Here is a 25,277-nt window from a genome sequence, read left to right on the forward strand (position 1 = left end):
ATCGTTCACGAGTTGCGTCAATGAAGAGGGGGGCGTAGGGCACAGACGGATAGTCCGCTCCTTGTTCCACACCAACACCCTCAGGTCACCCTGGCCACCCCCCGAAGTAGCACCTCACGTGGAGAGTGTTAGATCGGGGTGTGGATGAGGGGACTCTCTCTCAAACGAGATCATTGAGTCTCGACCGTAATGACGCGATGGTCACGCTCCCGCGGGGAGAACGTGAGTCATCCACAAACGCTGCTCTAGCGTGATCAAGCCCAAGCACGCAGAGCAGAGAATGTGCCCATCAAAATCGGAAATGAGTCAACCGCCACCAGAAATGCACGGGCGAGCCGTCTTTAAAAAGACGTGCCGCGTGCGAGCTCTTTTGTGAGAGAAAAGAAACTCTGAAAGTGTTGAAGCGCCCAGGGAGAACACACTCACTGGCAAACCACTGCACAGATAAGCAGGAAGCGTGCACTCGCCGGGAGATCGCCGTCACACCAACACCAGAGAATATTGCTCGTCTGTAAGAAGCTGACAGTTCAGAGATGGCTTGTGGAGTGAAGAATTAACTTGGCTCCGAAGCGAAAAACATACCTGCATGTTGCTGGCGTCCTCCTTTTATACCCACGAGGTGGGGCGGAGTTCCCCAAATTCTGCAGACCCATGGCATTTCTTTGCCATTGGCTCGTTTTGTAATACTCAAGGTGATAGGCTTTCTAAGCGAAACCCCATTCGTCGTCATCCGACGTAACTCGGAGTGACAACGAAAGGGAACTGAAGTATTGTTGAGCTGTTGTGTTTTTGTGTCTCTGTATTCATGCGGTAAAATGGCAGAAGCCAGAATATCTCAGGATGAGTTCATGCGTCCAGTGTGTCTGGATCTCCTGAAGGATCCAGTGGCTATCCACTGTGGACACAGTTACTGTAAGATCTGTATTACAGATCTTACAGTAACTTACTGCTGGGATCAGGAGGATGAGAAGAGCGTCTACAGCTGCCCTCAGTACAGACAGACCTTCAGTCCAAGACCTGCTTTAGCTAAAAACACCATTCTGGCTGAACTGGTGGAGAAACTGAAGAAGACTAAACTTCCTGCTGAATGTTACGCTGGAGCTGGAGACGTGGAGTGTGACGTCTGTACTGGAAGAAAATACAAAGCCGTCAAATCCTGTCTGGTGTGTCAGGAATCTTACTGTCAAACTCATTTAGACCGTCATGAGGAATATCACTCTCGTAAACCACACAAAGTGATTGATGCCACTGGACGACTGCAGGACATGATCTGCCGTAAACATGATAAAGAGCTAGAAATGTTCTGTATTACTGATCAACAGGGCCATTGTGTGTGGTGTAAAGAGTATGAACATAAAAACACAAAACTGTATCAACTGCATCACAGAGGACAGAGAAACAGGTATGAACTGAGAGGGACTCACTCATTTACTCATGTTGTTTCAAACTGGTTTGACTGAGTTTATTATGTGGGATATAAAAGATGATATTTTGAAAAATGTCTCATATTTTAGTCTATACATTGAAAGTCTGTGAGGTACAAAAGTTTCAAGCTCCAAAAAAGAGAAAAAGCATAAAAGTAATCTAAACAACTAGTGGTTAAAAAAAGAAGTACATTTAAGTGTATTGACATGCACTTGTACTGTACTTCAAATTAAAAGTATATTTTTAAAAAAAACTGCACTTGCAGATAATATAATATTAAATGAAATGAAAGGCCACTTAAGTGCACTTAAAGAGTGTCAATTTTCATAACTGTTTCATAAGTACACTTTATATAATATAAAATTAAAGTTTTATTTTAAAGTACATTTTAATATTTAATATTTAATAATTATGAAATTACATTGTATACTTAAATACTATTTAAGTCACTCTAAATTTTAAATGTAAACTATAATACATTGTTCTATTTAATAGCAATTAACATGCAATTACGTGTCTGAAAACGTTCAGTTCACACTTATTTCACCATTATATTAGTACATGATTTCCAAAATAAGTACACTTTTTAAAAAGGCATAAGTTTGATTCACAAATGAAATGAAATCATTGAAGAACGTGGAGCCCAAATCAAATATGATGACATCAAAAACAATGAAGTATTCATATAAAACTGGGCACTGATGAAATAATGTTGACATTTCAGTTGTCATTTGCTGTCATTGGTTTGTCCTCCAGAAACAGCTGAAGGAGACACAGATGAAGATCCGTCAGAGAATCCAGCAGAGACAGAAAGATCTTCAGCATCTGAGAGAGGCTGTGAAGTCTCATAAGGTGAGTCTGGAGAAGAAGAGAAGTTTGAGACGTCTCAGTTTGGACTCTGTCAGTCCTGCTAAAGCAAATGTGTGAGTGTGATGTGTGTGTAACAGCGCTCTGCACAGACAGCAGTGGAGGACAGTGAGAAGATCTTCACTGAGATCATCCGCTCCATTGAGAGAAGCCGCTCTGAGGTCACACAGCGGATCAGAGATCAGGAAAAGACTGCAGTGAGTCGAGCTGAAGGACGACTGGAGCGACTGGAGCAGGAGATCAATGATCTGAGGAGGAGAGACGCTGAGCTGGAGCAGCTTTCACACACACAAGATCACATCCAGTTCCTGCAGGTAACAGAGATCTAGGGGAACAGGATCATAGTGGATTTGAGCAAGATCCTGCTATGACAGAGAAACATTTCATGAGAGCAGAATGAGCCGTTGACTGAGATGTTGTCAGGAATTCAGTCAGATTCAGTCGAGTGTTGTGTTATCATATAATCATCAGTCAGACGCTCATCTGATCATCTTCTGTTTAAAGAGATGCACTTACAAAGCCCTGGGACATTTACCATTAAATATTAACTCATTTTTCCTTCTGGTTTCTTCTGTCTTGATGAAATCAGTGAACTTGATGATATCAATATCCAGCCAACTAGATTTTTTCATCCTCTTTTTAATCAAATCTTTTATTTCTACTAAACTATTTTTTAGTAATTGGCACCAAAATTGGGTCAGGTGATCTTCAAAGTTGATAATATTGATTTTTATTTCCATAACTGTTTACCTGTAACACATTGATTCATTTGTTCACAAAGTCTCGAGACAGGAAGTGAGGCTGTATATTAGCAATGCTTATAAAAGCCAAACAAAACCTGACCTTGAGATCCTTAAGAGTCCTTGTGAAGTTTCAGTGTCACTAACAGCCAAAAGTTGCATATGATAGTCAATCTACTCGTAGCCTTTGAGCTGCTTTTCCTCAAATCTTCTCAACATGTTGTTTTATCATCATGTTTTATCATCCAAACACCTGGAAAGTTCACACATAGTCCCTCGTAAAAAAGAAGTGTCATTAATTGAATGCACTTGTAGTTAATTACATCAAATCTTACAAATATATATTTTTTAAAAACTCCACTTGCAGAAAATATAATATTATTAAAATAAAATGAGAACAAAACTAGTGACTATGAAACAAAAATTAACTAAACAGTGTTCATGTGACAACTATGTTTCTTAACACACTTTAAGTAGACTTTTTAAAAATTGCACTTTGTAACAATGTCAAATTAAAAGTTTTAATCTGTACATTTGAAATCATCATTTTTTTTAAATAATTGTTTGTCATGCTTTAAAGAAGTGCACTTATTTAGATGTGTTAACTAACATACTAAAGCACATGTAAAGTACTTTATTATAATTAAAACTCTAGTGTGTTTTTCAATATTATATTTAAAATGAAACAAACAATATTAAATAGAAATTACACTGAGTATATTTTAGTTTATCATTAATGTGTGTCAGTTCATTCAGCAGTGACTTTACCATTTTTTAAAGACAATAGAAGTAATTATGAAATTACATGTACAAATACTTAAATACTTAAGTTGGTCAAAAAGCTCTCTAAATATTAGCTAATTGCATTTAATTGCATCTGAAAGCATTACATTCAATCTGCTCTTAAGTATATTATATTTTAAATTATGATGAATTAAAATGTAGTTTGTAGCATTACATGATGAATATGAGAAGAATGCGTCTGATTGTCTGAAAGTGCTGGATTAAAGCGAGTCACTGAAGAGAAGTCAAGTCTACAAGAGCCGCACAGATCTGATCAGAATCAGAATCAGAATCAGAATCAGAAAGAGCTTTATTGCCAAGTGTGCTTGCACACACAAGGAATTTTTCTTGGTACTGAAGCTTCCAGTGCACATATACTAATACAGATACAACAAGAAACATAGCAATACAAATTCTACAAATAAAATTATATATAAAAATATGAAAATACTATAAAAATATATGGTCACAGTTGGGTTTTGTCAGAATACACATTTACAGATTATGAACATATTTACAGTATTTTGAATAGTATGAATAAATATAAATATAATAAATATCACCTGAATTTGTAAGATATTGCACTAACCAGTGGGAGTATTGCACTTACAGGCATATGCCTTGGGAGGAGTGTTAACTGTTCAGGAGGGAAATGGCCTGTGGGAAGAAACTGTTCCTGTGCCGAGATGTTTTTGTGGCCAGTGATCTGAGTCTCCGTCTTGACGGTAACAGTTCAAACAGGAGGTGTCCAGGGTGAGTGGAGTCTGTGATGATTCTACCTGCTCTCTTCCTCACTCTGGAAGAGTACAGGTCCTGGAGGTTTGGCAGGGGGGCACCAATGATCCTCTCCGCAGTCCGGACTGTCCGTTGTAGTCTCCTGATGTCTGATTTGGTAGCTGAACCAAACCAGACAGTGATGGAAGTGCATAAAACAGACTCAATGACGGCTGAGTAGAACTGAATCAGCAGCTCCTGTGGCAAGTTGAACTTCCTCAGCTGGCGAAGGAAGTACAGTCTCTTCTGGGCCTTTTTCACAGTGGAGTCAATGTGATTGTCCCACTTCAGGTCCTGAGAGATGATAGTGCCCAGGAACCTGAATGACTCCACTGCTTCCACAGTGCTGTTCATGATGGTGAGTGGGGGGAGTGCTGGGCTGTTCCTCCTGAAGTCCACGATCATCTCCAGTGTTCAGCTCAAGGTTGTTATAACTGCACCTAGGGCTGGGCGATATATATCGCACGATATTGTTATGCGCATCTCGTCAGTAAAGCCGGTTCCTTGATTAGTAGTAAATCGCCTTCACCTGCTTTCAGATGGAGCGGCATTTACTGTACAGCACAAACTCCAGGTTAAATTAACACTCAAGTGTGTTAAAGTTAATGAGATAATTAAGTGATTAATTTAGTGATGTTTGAGCATTATTGAAGACACCTGATGTTAACAAGCAGAATCATTGAAGGCGAAAATCACAAATTGTAAGCCACCGTTATGGCGATAAGTGTTTGCTTTAGTTGGGCTCTTAACCTTTATACATTCACTTTAAATTTGTTTGTCTGCTGTTATTTAATTATAACTGTCAAATGAACAAAGGAAAGTGTGATCTGATAGTGTTGGTTATGTTCTGGCATAATCATGCTGTGATCTGAAAATTAATCTTATTGAGACAGTTTGGTTTAACTTATTGGCAACAACTTTGTGATTTTAGAGTATAGGTATGTTTCTTATAATCCAAAATATTTAATAAAAATTGTTCTGATCAAAACAATTTCAAATAATTTCATTTAGAAACACAGACATCAATAATCAGCCTGTGAATCTCAACAATGGTGACAATAATAATGCATGTTGCAGTGGCTGCCACCAATCACAACTCATTAATGGCTCCCATCATGCATTGCGATATGAATAAATTATGATCTGAATTTTCTATGTAATTTACTTTTCCTAATTGAATATTCTGCTCGTCACCATTGTTGAGATGCATAGACTGAAGTCTGTGTGTGCCTAAAAGAAAGATTTTTTTTTTTTTTAGAAAACAACTTTTAAGAAATCCTTTATATTATAGTAAAAATTCTGGATATTTATGCAGAATCACAGTTATGCTGTAACAAACAACATAAACCAAAAACATAAAATTCAAATGATGATTGCCATAATATAACCAACACCATCAGATCACTTTTTTCTTCGTTCATCTGGCAGTTATAATTCAGATAAAGCAGCCAAACAAAATCTAAAGTTAATAATATAAGGGTCAAGAGCCCAACTAAAGTCAACAATGATCGCCATAACGGTGGCTTACAATTTGAGATTTTCTCCTTCAGTGATTCTTCAGGTGTCTTCAATAATGCTCAATCATCACTAAATTAATCACTTAATTATCTCATTAACTTCAACACTCTTGAGTGTGGACTCATATACACTCGCAGGAGTGTTAATTTAACACTGGAGTTTTTGCTGTGTACAAAGAGCCGTAGTTAACTGACAAGCTGAGCCATATCGCATTAATTATCGCTGGTGATACGTCCGCGATATTGATGCGATATGGCTCAGCTTGTCAGTGAACTACGGCTCTTTGTAGTAAATGCCGCTCCATCTGAATGCAGGTGAAGGCGATTTACTACTAATCAAGGAACTGGCTTTACTGACGAGATGCGCATAACAATGTGATGCGATATATCGCCCAGCCCTAACTGCACCAGACAGCCAGCTGTTCAACCTCCAGTCTGTGAGCAGACTCGTCACCGTTTCGGATAGGACCGATGACAGTGGTGTTGTCTGCAAATTTCAGGAGCTTGACAGTGGGGTCTTTAGAAGTGCAGTCATTAGTGTACAGGGAGAAGAGCAGTGGGGAGAGAACGCACCCTTGGGGGGCGCCAGTGCTGGTGGTGAGAGTCCTGGATGTGAGTTTCCCCAGTCTCACTCGCTGCTGCCGGTCCGTCAGGAAGCTGGTGATCCACTGACAGATCGAGGATGGTATGGAGAGCTGGGTCAGTTTAGCTGTGAGAAGATCAGGGATGATGGTATTGAAGGCCGAACTGAAGTCCACAAATAAGATCCTTGCATAAGTCCCCGGTCTGTCGAGATGTTGCAGGATATAATGCAGTCCCATGTTGACTGCATCATCCACAGACCTGTTTGCTCTGTAAGCAAACTGAAAGGGATCCAGCAGGGGTCCAGTGATGTCCTTCAGGTGGGCCAACACCAGTCTTTCAAATGACTTCATGACCACAGACGTGAGAGCGACAGGTCTGTAGTCATTTAGACCAGTGATTTTGTTTTTTTTGGGGACCGGAATGATAGTGGAGCGCTTGAAGCAGCAGGGAACTTCACACAGCTCCAATGATCTGTTGAAGATCTGCGTGAAGACCGGGGCCAGTTGGTCAGCGCAGGCTTTTAAACAAGCAGGTGAGATGCCGTCTGGGCCTGAGGCTTTCCTAGTCTTCTGTTTTTTGAAGATTCTGCTCACGTCCTCCACACAGACCTTAAGCTCAGGTTGGATGGCAGGAGGGGGGAGGAATGGGAGTGCAGGAGGTGATGGTGAATGTGTGAAGTGCAGGTCACACTCAGCCGGTGTGTGGTGTGAATGAGGGCTTTTCAAACCTGCAATAAAATGAGTTTAAATCATCAGCCAGGTGTTGATTGTCCACAGATCGGGGGGATGGTGACTTGTAGTTGGTGATGTTCCTCAGGCCATTCCAGATTGATGATGGGTCGTTGGCTGAAAACAGTTTTTTCAGTTTTTCAGAGTAGCTTCTTTTAGCAACTCTGATCTCCTTTGTCAATCTGTTTCTGGCCTGGTTATACAAGATTTTATCCCCACTTCTGTAGGCATCCTCTTTGGCATAACAAAGGTGTTTGAGTTTCCCAGTAAACCATGGTTTATCATTAGTAAATGATAAGAATGTCCTGGTAGGAATGCATGTATCCTCACAGAAACTTATATATGATGTTACAGTATCTGTGAGCTTATCCAGATCGTTGGTAGCAGCTTCAAAAACAGTCCAATCAGTGCAATCAAAGCAGGCCTTTAGATTCTGCTCTGCTTCATTAGTCCATCTTTTTACAGTCCTTATTACAGGTTTAGGTGATTTCAGTTTCTGCCTGTAGGTCGGTATAAGATGAACCAAACAGTGATCAGAGAGCCCCAAAGCTGCCCGTGGGACGGAGTGATACGCATTCTTTATTGCGGTGTAACAGTGGTCCAGTATATTACTGTCTCTGGTGGGACATGTAACGTGCTGTCTGTATTTTGGTAGTTCACGGGAAAGATTTGCTTTGTTAAAATCCCCAAGAATGATTAAAAGAGAGTCAGGATACCTTTGTTCTGTTTCAGCTATTTGTTCAGCCAGCTGTTGTAGCACAGCGCTCACGCACGCGTCTGGAGGGATGTATACATTCACGAGAATGAAAGAGGAAAACTCCCGAGGCGAGTAGAAGAGTTTACAGTTTATGAAATGTGCCTCTAAATTAGGAGAGCACATCTTCTTCAGTGTTGTTACATCTGAACACCAACTTTCGTTAATGTAGAAACACAATCCACCACCTCTCGTTTTCCCCGTTAACTCCGCGATGCGATCTGCTCGGAACAGCTGAAAGCCCGGCAGATGTATTGCGTTGTCCGGTATGGCTTCACTCAGCCAGGTTTCAGTGAAGCACAAAGCAGCAGAGTTAGAAAAATCCTTGTTAGTGCAGGTGAGGAGAATAAGTTCGTCCGTTTTGTTAGGAAGGGATCGGAGATTCGCAAGATGAATACTGGGGAGTGCAGTGCGGAGGCCGCGCTCGCAGAGTTTAACCAGCGCACCGGCACGCTTCCCGCGTTTGCGTCTGAACGCGCGTTTGAACAACAACGCTGCCCCTCCGACGAGAATGTCCAGCAAAACGTCCGAATAATCAAAAACTGTAGAAAAGTTATCTGGTGTGTGTTTCCTAATGTCCAGTAGTTCGTCTTTGGTGAAACTGATAGGAAAAGAATGACTAAACGCAGAACAAACGAACAAAAACAACACAATAGCTGAAGAGCAACACACCGAGACAGCCATCCGCGGCGCCATCTTGATATCTAGATTAACAACCTGATATAGTGCAGGTTATTGGCTGAAGTGTGGAGATGATGAGTTTTGATTTTTGTTTTCTGTAGAGTTTCCAGTCTCTCTCAGCACCTCCTGAATCTACAGACGAACCTGGCGTTCCCTTCGGTTCTCTCTCCTCTTTTGATGGGATGAGAGAATCTGTCCGTCAGCTGAGAGACAAACTTCTCTGGTTACGTATGTAACCCTAGTTCCCTGAAGGGAATGAGACGCTGCGTGACAACGCTTTGGGAACGCCCCTGCTTGAGTGCGTCATGAAGCACGTATGAAATCAGTCCAATGGCGAGACAGAACGTCATAGGCGGGTGACGTCACCGACCAGGAAACTATATAAGCACCCCAAAACACAAGCCTGTCAGCTTCTGATAAAACTGAAGCAAGTGCTCACGGGCACGCTGGGAGTATGGCACAGACACGCAGCGTCTCGTTCCCTTCAGGGAACTAGGGTTACATACGTAACCAGAGACGTTCCCTATCAGGGAACTCGAGCTGCGTGACAACGCTTTGGGAACGCTAATACCAACTCCGCCATAAGAGCAAGTGTCCGTTGTGTGAAGTCAGAGCGCACATTCTGACCAAAGCATCTGCGCCCCTGGAGTGGAGCTGAAGTCAAGATGATAAAACTTTACGAATGTATGCAGTGAGGACCATCCTGCCGCATCGCAAACGTCCTGAATTGATACTCCTGACAAAATAGCCTTAGAGGCAGCCATACTCCTGGTTGAATGAGCCCGGACAGCCAAAGGAGAAGGCTGACCGGCGGACTCGTAGGCAAGTGAGATGGCCTCGACCACCCACTTGCTCAACCTCTGCTTAGATACTGGACAGCCCTTCTTAGGGGGTCCAAAGCAAACAAACACAGGGCAGCTCTGTGGACATACGCATCTAGAGCCCTAACTGGGCAGAGCAGATTTAGTTTCTCTTGGTCCGACGTCAAAAATGGAGGAGGACAGAAAGCCTGCAGTACAATAGGCCTGACCACATTAGTAGGAGCCTTGGGAACATACCCCGGTCTAGGGAGGAGGAAAGCCTTAACCATGCCGGGTGAAAAATCCAAGCACGAGGGAGAGACCGACAGAGCTTGAATATCTCCTATTCTTTTTAATGAAGATATAGCAAGAAGAAAAACAGTCTTTAGAGTGAGGAATTTCTCAGAAACTTCTTCAATTGGCTCGAACGGTTCTAGAGAGAGACCTTCTAGAACAACCGCCAGGTCCCAGGTCGGCACCCTCGTGCAAACTGCTGGCCTCAGCCTCAGAGTGCCACGAAGGAAACGGGTTACAAGTGGGTGTCTCCCGAGAGAAGCTCCACTCAAAGGGACGTGGTAGGCAGAGAGGGCCGCCACATACACCTTCAGTGTGGAGTGGGATAACCCTGTGGAGAAGCGCTCCTGAAGGAATTCCAGCACTGCACCCACTGGGCAGTTAACTGGGTCCAGCTGGTGTTCTGGTGTGCACCAAGATGTGAACATTTTCCACCTCAAGGCATATAATTTCCTAGTGGCCTGAGCTCTGGAGTGGAGGATGGTCTCCACGACCTCAGTCGAGAGACCAGATTCTATGAGCTGGGCCCCCTCAGAGGCCAAGCCCACAACCTCCATAGTTCTGGGCGGGGGTGAAGTATCGACCCGCTCGCCTGAGAGAGAAGGTCCCTCCTGATCGGAATTTCCAGGGGAGAGCCGTCGAGGAGAGAAATTAGGTCCGCAAACCAAACTCGGGCCGGCCAGTACGGGGCTACCAACAGTAGACTGACCCCGCTCCGGCGAACCCTCTCCAGAACTCCTGGGAGCAGAGCAATCGGGGGAAAAGCGTACAGACGTGACCTCGGCCACTCCTGTACCATCGCGTTGAACCCCAAAGGGGCTGGAGGACTTAGGGAAAATTACAGTTGGCAGTGTGATGTTTCCCTGGATGCAAATAGGTCTACCTCGGCACGACCGAAATGTTTCCATAGGAGCTCCACCACCTCGGGGTGGAGTCTCCATTCCCCGGGCCTCGGCCCCTGCCTCGACAGGATGTCTGCCCCCTGATTTAAATACCCCTGGATATAAATCGCCCTCAATGAAAGAAGCTTCCCCTGGGACCATAGAAGGATCTGGCGGGCCAGCTTGTATAACGGGCACGAACGCAGACCCCCCTGATGGTTTATATAAGAGACCACCGATGTGTTGTCTGACCGGACAAGAACATGATGACCTCTCAGGTCTGGGAGGAAGTGTTTCAGAGCCTGAAACACCGCCAGAATTTCTAGACAATTTAAATGCCAATGAAGATGATGGTCCTGCCACAGACCCTGAGCTGAGCGACCACTCATGATCGCCCCCCAGCCTGTGAGAAAGGCATCCGTGGTTAGTGTCACACGACGACACAGAGCCCCCAACACAGGCCCTTGGGACAGGAACCAAGGTTCTTTCCACATATCCAGGGCACGGAGACACCGTCGCGTGACCCTGATCTTGCGGAGCGGGTTTCCCCTCGGGGAGAACCCCTTGGTCCTGAGCCACCACTGCAGTGGTCTCATGTACAGCAGGCCGCAAGGTATAACGTTGGACGCTGCTGCCATCAGACCCAGAATTCTCTGATATTCTTTTACAGTGAGTGACTGGCCTAGCTTTGCCTGTTTGACGGCTGAGAGAATCGAAGCTATACGAGCAGGAGACAGACGTGCCTGCATCGTCGTCGAATCCCAAACCACACCCAGAAAAGTGGTCCTCTGTACTGGAGAAAGCACACTCTTCTTGGTGTTGAGCCTCAACCCCAACTTCTTTATATGGGCGAGAACGACATCTCGATGCCGAATCGCCTGATGCTCCGATTGAGCCAGAATCAACCAATCGTCGATATAGTTTAAAATGCGGATGCCCTGGAGTCGCAACGGAGCCAGAGCTGCATCCATACATTTCGTGAAAGTTCGGGGAGACAGTGCTAGGCCGAACGGAAGAACCCGATATTGGTATGCTTCGCCCCCGAAAGCGAACCTCAGGAACTTCCTGTGTTGTGGAAGGATGGAAATATGGAAGTATGCGTCCTTTAGATCTATCGTGACAAACCAGTCCTCGGACCTGATCTGTGACACGATCTGCTTGAGAGTCAGCATCTTGAACTTGAGCTTCCCTACTGAGCGATTTAATAGGCGCAGATCTAAAATTGGACGCAACCCCCCATCCTTCTTTGGAACGATGAAATATCGGCTGTAATAACCCAACTCTCTGCTGGGAGGAAGAACTCGTTCTATAGCCCCTTTCAGCAGAAGAGTTTTCACCTCTTGTTCCATAACCAGAGCCTGCTCGGGGTCCACCACTGTAGGAAGAACCCCTCTGAAGCGTGGCGAGCGTGATCTGAACTGAATCGCGTACCCGTGCTCGAAAGTCTGCAGGACCCACTAAGATATATTTGGAAGACTCTTCCAATCCGCCAAAAATTCTACTAAGGGTACCAGTCTCTCGAGACTGGCCTCTGGAATATTTTGAGTGGCAGACACAGTGCCCTGTAACGGCGCACCGGCAGGGAACAACTGGTCTAACTGCTGCACACCGCTCCTCGGAGCGAGCGAGCGTCCCTCGGGAAAGCGCTCGCTGGGACCGTCTACGCCCCGGCACGCAGGCGGGGTTGGCAGAACGGGCCCCTGAGGGCACCGAGAGAGAACGGGCGTCATGTACTGCGGCGAACACCTTTCTCCCTCGGTGGGGACCACCCTCAGTACCCTGACGTGTGTGGCGTCAGGGCTTCTTCTTCGAAGAAGCCTTCCTGGCGACAATAACCGTCCTCAGATCGGCTTTGCCCCTGGAAGACCTCGTCTGAGAGTGCCGCGCCTCGGCCCAGTCTTGCTGGGGAGGAGCACGAGACGTGACACTCCTTTTCTGTTGCGCCCTGTGCGAGGAGCTACTCGACGGCCGGGGCTGTTCCCGCCCAGCAGCCCAGGGGACATGCACCCTGAGGGGAAGGAACTTCTGGAGCGCCGCCGCCTGCTTTTTTTCTTCCTGAAACCTTTCGATGACAGTATTTACGGAGTCACCGAAGAGGCCAGCGGTCGACAGCGGAGCGTCCAGAAGGAATGATTTTTCTCTTTCCTTCATATTAGAAAGATTTAGCCATAAGTGCCTCTCCGTTGCCACCAGGGCTGCCATAGAACGGCCTACTGATCTGGCCGTCTCCTTGGTGGCACGGAGAGAGAGATCGGCTGCCTGACGTAACTCTCTTAATACATCAGCACCTAATTCATCCATCCCACCAATGTCTTTTAACAAATCAGCTTGGTAAGCTTGAAGAATTGACATAGTATGTAGACAAGATGCTGCCTGTCCAGCCGCCGAGTAAGCTTTGCCCACCAAAGCCGAGGTATTTCTTAGTGGTTTGGTGGGCAACGCCGGTGTCTTAAAAGACGATGCCGTGACAGGAGAAAGCTGGCTCGCCAACACTTCCTCAGCCTTAGGCATCGCCCCGTAACCATAAGTTTTTGCCTCAGAAATATTAGAATAAATAGATGTTTGTTGAGTAAATATTCTGGAAGACACTGGTCTATTCCATGGTCTCTTCCATGTGGAGATCAGGAAAGAAAGGTAGACACCGGCGTGGAGGTGCAGCGCGAGATGGCAAAAATCTCTCATCCAGCTTACTCTTAGATCTAGATTTCTGACGATCAGCTGGCCACTCAATGCTTAATTTTTCAACTGCACGAGTCAACACCTCTATAAGCTCCTCACTAGCAGGAGACTGAAGTGACGAGTCCCCAGTCTCTGCAGTATCCACACTTTCAACATCGGTAAAGTCCTGCGCCTCGTTTATACAGACGTGTGTAGAAAGATCCTAAATCTGAACGTACAACCGTTTCTGAAATATTCCTATGATTTATAAAACGTCCATTTGCAGAAAAAAAATTCTTAAATGCATCACAGTTTATAAATCACAGTTCATCTTAAATTCAAATGCAATGTGAACAAGTGCATCTAATCCACAGAACGGCCACAAATATCCCTTGTGTATACATGACGTAGGATGATATTCATGGAATTTAGGATCAATCCGATGTGTGTGTTTTATAAATGAAGCCCCTTATTCATCTCTCTCAGAAATCAGTCCATCATCTAATATCATATTGCATTATATAACAAATGTCTCAGAAATGAATGTATTTTATCTTGTCATTTCTCTTCACCCTGTTCATGTCTGTTTATTTCCACAGTCACATTCACCAACATGAATCCCAAGACCAGGAATGACTTTCTACAACGTGAGTCACTAGAAAAACAAGCAGAAAAACTCACTGAATGTGTTCATGTTCTTCCTGTAGAAGGAGAAATAAATCATGATAGAAGAGTTTTATAATTGATCATGTAAATATGGATTTGATCAGACAGATTCATAATTCCTGTTTCTGATGTGTTTTCTCTCCATCAGATTCCCATCAGCTGACTCTGGATCTGAACACAGTGAATAAACGCCTCAGTCTCTCTGAGAGGAACAGAGTGATTACTGTCACTGACACAGAGCAGCCATATCCTGATCATCCAGACAGATTTGATTATTATTATCAGGTGTTGTGTAGAGAGAGTGTGTGTGGACAATGTTACTGGGAGATTGAGTGGACTGGGAGTCGTGTGTATATATCAGTGTCATATAAGAGTATCAACAGGAAGGGACGGGGTATTGAGTGTGTGTTTGGACATAATGATCAGTCCTGGAGTTTGTTCTGCTCTTCCTCCAGTTACAGATTCTGGCACAATAAGGTATGCACTGAATACAATAACACACACACTTCTCTCCCTGTAAAGTCCATCAGCAGAAGAATAGGAGTGTGTGTGGATCACAGTGCAGGAACTCTGTCCTTCTACAGCGTCTCTGACACAATGAGCCTCATCCACACAGTCCAGACCACATTCACTCAGCCGCTCTATCTTGGGTTTACTGTTTATTCTGGATCATCAGTGAAACTGTGTTGATGTTTCAGAACAGATATAGAGAGATTTTACCCATAATACTTTGAGCTGCACAATAAATCAGTAACAGTGAGATGTTATAGAGACTCTTATTTCCTCTTCATTACATTAATACAGATGAACTTCACTGAAATAAAACAGCATAAATGTGTGTATCAAATCCTCATAGAGACAGTAAGAACAGTGTGTGCTTTTCTCAAACTCTGTTTTGTAATAGTAAAAATAGTATTATTACTATAAAAAAGTATCTTTCAGTTGAAATAATAAAACAGAAGGTTCATTACAAAATGAACAAATTGAGGATAGTGTGGTTTTGAAAATGAAATAACAGAAATGGTTGTGAACAATGTAAGGAGTGAAGATGTGGAAAATTACATTAGTAGTGGAGAAAATAATGTTGGAAAACAATCACAGTTCAAAATGTGAGGAAAATTGTGAGTCAGAAGATGAGGGATGAAGAAGCACTTTCTGAGATTTCAGATATTGGGTCACAAGGGATTGAAATCATGAACTCTTTAGAAGAAATAAATGACTTTCACAAAATAATGAATTTTAAGGAAAAGAAAAGTGCAGCTTTACAGAAATATTTACTCTGTGCTTTTTCCTTTTCTGTCTTTCTTCTTCTTGCTTCTCTATATGGATGTGTGGAGAGTCGAGTCATTTCACTTTAGATCAACCAATAGACACTACATCAAAATAAAATGAGAACACAGCATCCAAATCATGCAGTTACAGAAAACAAAGTCAATATATTGTAACATGTTAAAAGCTCTCCCAGTACGGTTGGGAGAGGGTAACAGGATCAAATTAAATAAAAAAGGAGAAACGTAAACGTGGAGGATTCCCTTCAGTTCTGCTCCAGAAATGTGAGCCAAACACTTGATGATGCAAACATAAAATTATTTATTTTTGTTAAACAAAGAAAATGGAAGCATTCAATCTTCAGGAGAAGGTCTAGCCAAAACAACAAACACAAGGGGAAACTTTCTATTGGAAGGAGAACTAAATGAACTATACAGGTAAAAGAAAATAAACAAACAACAGATATGCTTTCCTCCACTCCCTGACTAACCAAAAACAGGGATAAATGTATTATAAAAGAAAAAGAGGCACCATCTCCCTACAGCTTCCTATAACAGAGAAAAGAGAGTTGATATTAATATAGATACAATAACTTTTAATACCGAAGAAACAATCACTCTAAGAAGAAAAGGTTCAAAAGTGATCCTTGGGTTCCTGGAAATTGCAACTGTTGTGGAACTTTAAGGTTAATTTTTGAACCTTTTTGAAAAGGTTCTAATTGGAACCTTCACTTAAAGGTGCATTAATGAACCACATGGGTTCCATTTTTAACCTTTTTAGACACGATTTTGGTATATATGTATGTTTGTATATAGACAACCTATTATTCTTCTTGAAATATTTAATTAATATATAGGCATATGCAAATTTGAACACAGGACAGAAAGTACAAATTAAGACTTATTAAACTAATAGTGTTAACAACACACATGTAAACAACAAAGCACGAGACTAGAGAGAGACACCGGATCCATGAACCGTGACAAATAGAACATAGAATATTATATTTCATTAAAAAAACTAACAGAATGCAACTAAATATTCACAATAAATATTATTAACCCATTTCATGTATTTACACACCCACACACTCATAAAGTATATCGAATTGGCCAAAATTGTCTATTTTAATCTCTGGGTGTTATATTTTATATTATTATTATTATTAATATTATATTTTATTTATATATTCAGAATATTATGGGAAAAATATAATGTTTCCAACAACCCATTCCATGTATTTACATCATGTATTTACACCCACACACACATTCAGTCAAACAAAAAATTGGTCTTTTTAATCACTGTGGGTGGTATTTTGGTTTCTACGTTATGGCACATTAAAAACTTTAACAAATGTCAGGGTGTTTCTCATCTTTGCACCATACTCAATATTGAAGATGAAGTGTATTGCCATCAGAACAACAAGAACCATGGTCAGATCATCCACTTCACAGACCTTCTCTCCTTCTATCAATATTTCTAGGAGAGACTCTTCAACCAAGCCACGTCCCTTTATGTACAGCACAGGGTTGGGTGTACGGGGTTCCTTAACAAAGAAAGGATAATGCTATATAAGGTATAATGATAAATAGCAGTTAAAATACCATTTATGATTATATTTTTTTCCAAACATTTTCAAAAGGTTAAAAAAAGAATTGGTCAATAAGAAATCTGTGACTTTGTGACATCATAACTGGTGAAATTTGCTGAATTTTAGGATGCTTTAAAATATCAAAATATAGCCATAAAACTAAAAAATGAATGTTTTGGTTGCAAGAATACCATTAGAATGGATCTCAGTGGGAAATTGTAATTGTAAATTTAAATTATACACAAATTTATAGGAAAAGTTCCCCCGAAATGCTCATTTACTCGCTTGATGTTGCTGCTGATGTAGACTGGTGCATCAGAATGACATCACAACCCAGAAGAGTCATTTGTCACTGGCTCTTTGAGAGTTTCCAATGGGGTTTTATAATGGGAGTTTTCAGTAAAATAAAGCCTGTGCTAAACATAACTTGATGATACTTTGACATTTTGTTTTACACTGTAAAATGCATAAGCTCATTGTCTTATATAGTTACTTATTAGAAACGTCTCGGGTTACGACTGTAACCCTCGTTCCCTGAGAAGGGAACGAGACGCTGCATCGAGAATCGACACATTGGGGAACGCCTCCAGCGTGACGCGTCTGAAGCCTGTATGGAACTAGTCCAATCTTGGTCGCATGTGACGGTGAGCGGAAGCTATAAAAGGGAACAGGATCATAACAATGGCAGCTTTTGATTGGTCGAAGCAAGTCGTTCTCAGGAGCGCTAGAAGTGTGGCCGAGGGACGCAGCGTCTCGTTCCCTTCTCAGGGAATGAGGGTTACAGTCGTAACCCGAGACGTTCCCTTTCGAGGGAACTCGCGCTGCATCGAGAATCGACACATTGGGGAACGAAATGCCCACTGGGCCACACTGAGAGAGTACGCCCTGGTGTGAAGAAATCTGGCACACTCAAGACGAGAGAACCTGTGAACCCGGTGTAGAGGGCAGATCCAAACTGTAGTGTTTTATAAAAGTGTGAGGGGAATCCCAGCCTGCGGCATCACAGACCTCTTGAAGGGAAACTCCTGCCAAGAGAGCTTTAGAGGAAGCCACACTTCTAGTGGAGTGGGCCTTTAGCAGAAGAGGTGAAGGCAAGTTACGCATCTCGTAAGCTGTAGAAATTGCCTCTACTATCCATCTACTTATGGTTTGTCTTGAAGCAGGAGAACCCCTCTTAGGTGCCCCAAAGCACACAAGTAGTTGGTCCGACTTTCTCCGGCCCGACGTTCTTTGTACATAGACCTCCAGGGCTCGGACCGGGCATAGTAAATGTAGGTTAGCTTGCTCATCCGACACATGCAGTGGAGGATGGAAGGCCTGCAGAATTATAGACCATGCCACATTAGACGGCACCTTAGGCACATAGCCAGGTCTGGGGTGGAGAAAGGCCTTTACACTGCCGGGAGCGAACTCGAGGCAAGAAGGAGCGACAGATAGAGCCTGCAAGTCCCCGACTCTTTTAAGGGATGTAATGGCAAGCAGGAAAGCTACCTTAAAGGACATAAACTTCTCAGACACCTCATCCAGAGGTTCGAAAGGTGCCAGGGATAACCCTTCAAGAACCACTGCCAGGTCCCACGTGGGAACCCTGGACTGGATGACAGGCCTCATCCTCCTTGCTCCACGAAGGAAACGTACAATGAGTGGGTGTCTCCCCAAAGTGCCCACCCCTAAAGGCGTGTGGAAGGCAGCTAGGGCCGCCACATAGACCTTAAGCGTGGACGGGTAGAGCCCGTCAGAGAAACGACTCTGGAGGAACTCCAGTACTGAAGCCACTGGGCAGTTAACTGGGTCCAACTGATGATTTTCACACCATAGAGTGAATACATTCCACTTTAAAGCATACAGTTTCCTCGTGGAGGGGGCTCTAGAGTTTAGGATGGTCTCAACAACCTCAGTTGAGAGACCAGAATTTATGAGCTGGTCCCCCTCAGGGGCCAGACCCACAGCTTCCATAGCTCCATAGCTCTGGACGAGGGTGAAATATTGTGCCCTCTGCTTGAGTGAGAAGGTCTCTCCTGACAGGGATTTGCCACGTAGGGCCTGCCAGGAGAGCCATAATGTCCGAAAACCACACTCGGGCCGGCCAGTACGGGGCTACTAGGAGTACACTTATCCCGTACCGCCTGACCCTCTCTAGAACCCCTGGGAGCAGAGCGATCGGGGGAAATGCGTACAGACGCAGCCTCGGCCACGTCTGCACCATGGCATCCAGTCCCAGAGGAGCTGGATGAGTGAGGGAGTACCAGAGCGGGCAGTGAGAGTTCTCCCGAGAGGCAAATAGGTCTACCTCCGCCTGACCGAACTTTTTCCAAATTAGCTCCACCGACTCGGGGTGGAGTCTCCACTCCCCGGGCCTCAGCCCCTGTCTCGACAGGATGTCTGCTCCCAAATTGCTGTTCCCAAGGATAAATATTGCTCTGACAGACAGAAGCTTCCCCTGGGACCACAGGAGAACCTGATGCGCCAGTCTGCACAGAGGACGCGATCTCAGGCCCCCCTGGCGATTTAGATATGAGACCACCGATGTATTGTCTGTTCGTACTAGAACATGATGACCTCTGAGGTCTGGAAGGAAATGTCTGAGGGCCAGAAACACCGCCATCATCTCCAGGCAATTGATGTGCCAGGAAAGATGATGGTCCCTCCAAAGACCCCTGGTGTAGCGGCCTTCCATTACCGCACACCAGCCTGTGAGGGACGCATCTGTGGTTAGAATTTTCCTCTGACACGGTGCTCCCAACACAGGACCTAGGGACAGGAACCACGGTTTCTTCCACATGACCAAAGAACGAAGGCACCTGCGCGTTACTTTGATCGTGCGAAAAGGGTTCCCCCTCGGGGAAAACCCTCTAGTCCTGAGCCACCACTGCAGGGCCCTCATATACAGCAGACCAAAAGGAATCACGTTGGAAGCTGCTGCTAGAAGACCCAGAACTCTTTGAAAATGTTTGACAGTGATGGCTTGGCCTAACCTAAGACTCGTTACTATGGTCAAGATGGTGGTTATACGAGCGGGAGACAGTTGTGCCCGCATCGTAACTGAATCCCACACTACCCCTAGAAACGTTTTTCTTTGAAGAGGAATTAATGAGCTTTTCTTGACATTGAGTCTTAAACCTAAGCACCTTAAATGATTCAGAACAACATCTCGATGTTGGACTGCCATCTCCACTGACTGTGCCAGAAGTAACCAGTAGTCGATGTAGTTTAGGATGCGAATGCCCTGAAGTCTTAATGGAGCAAGAGCAGTATCCATGCATTTCGTGAAGGGGCGAGGAGACAGTGCTAGGCCAAATGGAAGAACCATGTATTGATACGCTACTCCCCCGAAAGCGAATCTTAGGAACTTCCTGTGTTGGGGCAGGATGGAGATATGGAAGTAAGCGTCCTTCAGATCTATGGTGACAAACCAGTCCTCGGACCTGATCTGACTTACAATAAGAGGTATGTTAACATTTTGAACTTGTATCTCCTCAGAGACCGGTTCAATACCCTGAGATCTATTATAGGCCGCAACCCCCATCCTTTTTGGGACCTATGAAGTACCGGCTGTAGAACCCGGTTTCCCATTCTTGTGGAGGAACCTGCTCTATGGCCTCCTTTAACAAGAGGGACTGAACTTCTTGTTCCATAACCTGACCTTGCTCGGGACTAACTATCGTATGAACCACCCCGCTGAACCGAGGTGGACATTATTCGAACTGAATTCTGTATCCCTTCTCCACTGTGTGCAAGACCCACTGAGATATATTTTGAAGACCCTTCCAGGTGTCTAAATAATCTGCTAGGGTGGTCAGCCTCTCGGGGCTGACCTCTGGTGTTATATTTAAAATATCGGTGACCTGAAGCATTTGAGTGGCAGGAGCTAACCGATTTAATTTTTCTGCAGGCCTCGTGAGAGGGAACAGAACCAGCAGTGCCGTAATAACGGGCAGATACTGCGAATTGCGTTCGCTGGAAACCGATGCGCCGCGAAGCGCGCTTGGCGGCGGGTACCACACATCGATTTCCGGAGGGCTCCGTGAAGGAGCGAGCTGTTGGTGCACGATCACGGGGGGGACCACCCTCAGAGGCCTGCGCAACGCATCAGGACCTCTTCGCCGAAGCCTTCCTGGCCTGAATGACAGTCCTCAGATCTGCCTTCGCTGGAAACCGATGCGCCGCGAAGCGCGCTTGGCGGCGGGTACCACACATCGATTTCCGGAGGGCTCCGTGAAGGAGCGAGCTGTTGGTGCACGATCACGGGGGGGACCACCCTCAGAGGCCTGCGCAACGCATCAGGACCTCTTCGCCGAAGCCTTCCTGGCCTGAATGACAGTCCTCAGATCTGCCTTCTGTTTGGAGGGCTTCGGCTGAGAGTGTTGCCCCTGGCCCCAGGCCTTTCTCGGGGGAGCACGGGAAGCAACACTCTCCTTCTGCTGCTGCAGGTGTGAGGAGCTGGCGGCCGCCTCATGGGACTGCTCCCTGGCAGCAGACCCATGAGACTTGGAACGACGGCGGGGGATGAAATGTTTGAGTGCGGCTGACCGTCGTTTCGTCTCCTGAAACCTCTCGACGACAGTATCGACTGCGTCGCAGAAGAGGCCAGAAGACGAAATCGGGGCATCGAGGAGGAAAGCCCTGTCCTTCTCCCCGATGCCCGACAGATTCAGCCACAGTTGTCTCTCCGTGGCTACCAGTGCTGCCATAGAGCGGCCAATGGCGCGGGCCGTCTCTTTGGTAGCACGGAGAGACAGGTCGACCGCTCGACGCATTTCTCGAATGTCTTCGAACGCAACCTCCCCGCTATCGTCCACCTCTTTGAGGAGGTCGGCCTGGTACGCCTGCAGTAGCCCCATCGTGTGCAGGCATGCACCAGCCCGACCTGCCGCCATATATGCCTTCCCAACAAGCGCCGAAGTGGTACGGCAGGGCTTGGAGGGAAGCGCCGGAGCCCTCAGGGACGATGCAGGATCGGGCGAGAGATGAGATGCGAAATTCTCTTCAACCCGAGGCATCGTCCCATAGCCCTTCTCCCTCGACCCCATTATATTAGAATATATATGGACATTGGGGCTAGAGAGACGAGAAGGGCTTGTTCCACGATCTCGACACCTCGGTGTGGAGATCAGTGAAAAATGGAAGACTCCGGCGTGGAGGTTATGGCCGGGCTTTTTCATCGCTTCCTGCTTTTCTAGGGGCCACTCGATATTTAATTTACCCACAGCCCGGGTCACAACCTCCAGCAACTCCTCAAAGGCAGGAGAATGTGTTGATGGAGTTTCACATTCCCCTGCCTCAATGTTCAAACTATCTGACCCCTCAGAGCCAGACAGTTCGAACATCAGGTCCTGTTCGCGGGCGGAAGAAGTCGCTGGGCGGGCTTCCACCTCGCGAGCGGGACTGCGGGAACTGGCCGATGAATGCTGAGAAAGGGCCGAAGCCGTCTCAGCATTCTCAGCCAGATCCCTTTGCGATCCCCATGAATGCAAGCGCCACGCCGCCTCGACAGACGCGGGACCTGATCCATGGGGAGCGCGTGCCTGGCCTGATTCATCGAACAGACCGAGGCGGGAGCGGAGCGTTCTCATGGGCATTTGTTCACAGTTTGCACAGACAGCACCCTCGAGCGCTGCCCGTGCATGCTCCGCTCCGAGACAAACAACACAAAGCACGTGCGTGTCACCCTCGCTCAGATAGCGCGGACAAGGGGACGCACACTGCCTGAATCGTTTCTCCATCATTCACTCTTTGTAACAAACAACACCAAATAAGACACACAGTTTCACATATAACGCTTGCTGAAGAACAGAAAGCTGCCATTGTTATGATCCGGTTCCCTTTTATAGCTTCCGCTCACCGTCACATGCGACGTCACGGGTGACGTCATGACGCAACACCAATCAAGATTGGACTAGTTCCATACAGGCTTCAGACGCGTCATGCTGGAGGCGTTCCCCAATGTGTCGATTCTCGACGCAGCGCGAGTTCCCTCGAAAGGGAACGTACTTTTCCAAAAATGAAAATTGCTTAAAAATTCACGTTTTTGATATGGGTGACAAAATGTTGTCAAATTATGTTTACCACAGGCTTTATTTTACTAATAGATTGAAAACCCCCATTATAAAATCCCATATAATCTCGAGGGAACCAGGGTTTGGGTTTTTGACGTCATACCTGCACCTCTCTATAGTGGATCCTGCACACATTCAAAGAGATGGGACATAAAAACTATTTTTTTAAGTATACATTGATAAGATATAGAGATCTTGGACCCTCCTTGAATAAAAGTGGAAGCAGCAGGACAGCAGCAGCCATTGAGAGACCTTAAATGTAAAATTGTAAAAATATGGGTATTATACTATATGTTAGTGTTAATTGTGAATTGTATTTACTCCATAAAAAACAAATTGATTACATATTCATTCATATGCATAACCTTTGTGTGCCAATTCAATATGTTTTTTTTCTCGCTTCAGCCAACTCAGCACAAATATCCCCCCCCCCCCCCCGACTTTTCTTCTGTAGCTAGTGATGAAATGATGATTGGACTAGAGAGGTACTTTTGAAATTTTTTATTGAGGTTAGCAGAGGAGCGGCGCACGGGGCAAATGGAACGGGCGTGAGCTCCGCCGCAGAAATTGCAGACATGAAGGAAGCGGCATCGTTGTCTGTTGCAACCTGAGGAATTAAAGCTGTTGCACACTTGTCTACCTGAAACTGAGGTGAATATCTGACTGCGGTCGTTCCTTGGTTGGGGGACGTAGGCGGTGGATTTTTCTTGGAAAGGGGCTGGATGGGTTGGATGATCTGGGTTGGTTTGGGGACATTCTGAAGTAGAATGAATAATGGACCTGCAGATGGCGCAAGAAAGGCTCCGAACGTCTAAGAAGACTCTGTTGTAAAGTTCGAGGTCCAGAGCTCCCCAATAAGGACACTGGTTCCAGTGGGTGACACGGGCGGCACATTTAGCTGAAAAAAGCTTATGATATGTATAAAAATGACTACCTCCGAAAGAGAGACTGAGCTCTGCTATAATGGAGAGGTAGTCGTTTAATTTCTTGCGTCTGGCTGGAAATGAAGTGCAAATTACTTCAGTATATCTAGCAAAGGCGATGCAGAATTCTGCGAGTGTGAGGACTCGTTTTAAAGGTTGTACAGAATTTTTTAGATTGATAGTTAATGGGCCGCAATCAAACGAGCGGTGGGATTCATTGAGGGGGACGGAAGTCAGTAGAGAAGGAAGATCGATATCTGCACCTGCTAGAATTAAGGACTGGAGATGGGCTGAAACTGGAGGTGGTTCCATGGCCACTGCATTAGGAGGAGCTGGAAGATGGACTGCTGTGGAGAGTGAATGGGCTGGCAAGCGGATTGTACCTGGAGAGTAGGTGTTAGTGTTGGGAAAAGTAGATAAATGATGATCGGAGGGTCCCATTACTGGCTGGTGTCCAGGATGGCTGGCATGGGCTGAAGTTAGAGAAATGGGAAAGTTTGTGGGAAAGGAAGGAGAAGAAATCCTTTGCGGAGGCAACCTCATGCTCGGATGTGAACTGGGAAGAATATAAGGATACGATTGGAAGATAGAGGTGGGAGGAAAGGAATGGGGTGAATTAGAATGGAAGGAAAGAGGAGGGGGTGGAGGGGGGATAGCTAGCGAAGGCAACCTCACGCTAGGATCCGCTCTTTGGGTAGGTTGGTTTGGGGATGATAGAAATGTAACCGTGTGCGAAGGTGACCTGGCACAAGGGTTATTATGAAGAGGATTAGAAAAAGCTGGAGAAGTAGATGGGAGTGCTGAGAAAAGTGATTGAAAGTTTGGTTCTTGCCTGGGGAGTGGGGCTGACTGGATGAAGTTTGTTGGAGCTGGAGAAGAAGCGGAACTATTTTTTGCGGCCGCTGTTTTTGGCCGGGTGGAAATACCGGCGGACGAGGAAGTGCGAGCCGCGGCGCTGCCGGTAGCCTTTGGATCGGCACGTTGAGATTGTGTGGGATCAGGACGCCCGGTGCTGGAACTGAAGGAACTGATGAAGAGATCGTAAAGTTGCACTTTTGACGATCTGCGGGAGAAATGGATTCCGGAGCTGGAAAGGACTTGACGTAGGCTGTTGACTGAACATTTCGAAATGGGTGGAATCGGTGTATTAGCGGCTGTTGCGTGGAGAGATGAAATCTGAGAAGACGGACGAGGCACAGTTAAAACCGGCGGTCTTGAAGGTGGAGGAGAGCGTTGTCTTTTGGAACGTGGTTTGTATGAGCGCTGGATTTCTCGGCCAGAA

At 45.4% G+C, this 25,277-nt stretch overlaps 1 pseudogene across 1 annotated transcript; it reads left to right on the forward strand.

The window, feature by feature from the left end:
- Window positions 1-766: 766 nt before the first annotated feature.
- On the forward strand, window positions 767-14,913 carry LOC143738683 (tripartite motif-containing protein 16-like; annotated as a pseudogene). Its single transcript, XR_013203935.1, has 8 exons — window positions 767-1,402; window positions 2,182-2,277; window positions 2,373-2,606; window positions 8,956-9,077; window positions 10,176-10,182; window positions 10,774-10,798; window positions 14,087-14,134; window positions 14,302-14,913. The product of XR_013203935.1 is annotated as a tripartite motif-containing protein 16-like (transcript).
- The last annotated feature ends 10,364 nt before the right edge of the window (window positions 14,914-25,277 follow it).

This window comes from Siphateles boraxobius, unplaced genomic scaffold (genome assembly GCF_051911475.1).
Source record: "Siphateles boraxobius isolate OS27281-9 unplaced genomic scaffold, OSU_SipBor_1 15, whole genome shotgun sequence".
In the NCBI taxonomy this organism is placed as follows: domain Eukaryota; kingdom Metazoa; phylum Chordata; class Actinopteri; order Cypriniformes; family Leuciscidae; genus Siphateles; species Siphateles boraxobius.